Source organism: Cornus florida, unplaced genomic scaffold, assembly GCF_030987335.1.
Source record: "Cornus florida cultivar Cherokee Brave unplaced genomic scaffold, ASM3098733v1 CherokeeBrave_3.0.0_Hap2_Chr02, whole genome shotgun sequence".
Taxonomy (NCBI): domain Eukaryota; kingdom Viridiplantae; phylum Streptophyta; class Magnoliopsida; order Cornales; family Cornaceae; genus Cornus; species Cornus florida.
In genome coordinates this window covers 52,017,246-52,018,998 of record NW_026775572.1, presented here as the reverse complement: position 1 = coordinate 52,018,998, position 1,753 = coordinate 52,017,246, and the positions used below count along the sequence as shown (strand labels likewise).

Here is a 1,753-nt window from a genome sequence, read left to right as displayed (position 1 = left end):
CGTAATAGATTGAGAGTGGGAATGAAGCAATTGTGTGTTTGCCTCAAGAGTGCCCAAATTATTCAAAACTTTTTCTTCAAGGGTGGGACTTCTAGGATTTCCTTGGGAATAAGATTGGTTGGAAAAATGAGAGTTAGCAAATTGATTCCCTTGTGATTGATAAGGTCTATAACCTTGGGATCCTTAGCTTTGAAGTGGAGGTGGAATGTACTTCCCTTGAAAACCGCCTCGGGAAGGGTTTGAGCCCTCTCCTTGGTTTTTTCAAGAGAAGTTTGGATGATTTCTCCAACTTGGATTATAATAAGTACCATAAGGATTGTTCCCTTGGTTCACAAAAGCTGCATTGACTTGTTCATTAGGTTTATTTTGCACTTGTCCATGAGGACAATGAGAAGTAGAATGAAGAACACTAGAACAAGTCATACATGATTCATTCGATGCACGATGAGAATGGTTAGGGAAGGAAGATACTTGGTTCGCCGAGTTTTAGTTAATAAAAAATTGATCAAACCTTTAAGATAAAGATTTCATTTCGGTGGCTATTTCATTTGAATGGTTAACTTGATGTAAGCCAACACTTTTCCTACCTTGTAAATTTCTACTATTCTTGGATGATAATGTTCTATGCAAAGAATTTTCACTCATACTCTCATAAAGACACCACACGTCATCCTCATGCCTATCAATGTAAGAGCCACGCATGGAAGCATCAACCATGCCTTTATAATTGTCCGATAAGCTCTCAAAGAAATATTGAACTAATTGCCATTTGGGCATGTCATGATGTGGACACTTCCTAAGAAATTCATTAAAACGTTCCCATGCCTCATGAAATGTTTCTCTATCCCCATGTGAAAATTCTCGAATTGAGGTTCTTATGGCATTGGTTTTAAAAACCGGATAGTACTTCTTCAAGAACTCTTGTTGCATTTCTGCCCAATAAGTGATTTAAAAAGGCCTAAGATTGTTAAACCAATACTTTGCCTTGTCCTTTAAGGTGAATGGAAAAAGTTTGAGTCTTAAGACCTCTTCCGGCATGTCCGTATATCTAACGGTAGAACAAACTTCTAGAAACTCATCCAAATACTTGTAAGGTTCTTCACTTGGAAGTCCATGATAGTTAGGAAGCATTTGAATGGTTTGTGGCTTGATTTCATAGTGATGTGCTCTAAATGGTGGCAATTGAATGCATGTGGGTGCATTATATTCATTAGGCACATAGTGATCTCTTAAAGTAAGTGGAGGATTAACAATTAGAGGTGCAACATGGGCACCTTAGTTGCCTTGAATGATAGGAGGTTGTGGAGCATACATTGGCCTTGGCATTCCAAATGGAACCTGGCTTTGTTGTTATTGTGGTTGGTGAATGAATGGCCTAGGCATGTCTAATGGTACTTGAATGTTCTCATGATGCACATTTGGATTGAGGATACCTTTTTGGTCTATGTGACCAAGGTTCTCTATATGCTCCTCATTAAGGCCTTCCATTGATGTAATGGATTGGGTAGAACTAGAACTTCCTTTTCTCCTAGTCTTTCTAATGGGGTTTGTGTCGTCCTACCATACATCAAGCTTAAAAAGAGTGTGCATTAAGGCGAGGGCTAGGTTTTACACTTATAGAAGCCACTACTACCTTCACTAAAAATATAGTTAGCGAGAGTAGGGATCGTCCCAAGGGATTGGAGTGGTACTAGGTCGTGGAATCACTATTAGGGTTAGTAGGTCGAGTGATCAAACAAATAGCCGGTTGGTT

At 39.1% G+C, this 1,753-nt stretch overlaps 1 pseudogene; it reads left to right on the top strand.

Moving 5' to 3' along the window:
- Positions 1–775: 775 nt before the first annotated feature.
- On the top strand, positions 776–874 carry LOC132297824 (small nucleolar RNA R71; annotated as a pseudogene).
- Positions 875–1,753: the final 879 nt, after the last annotated feature.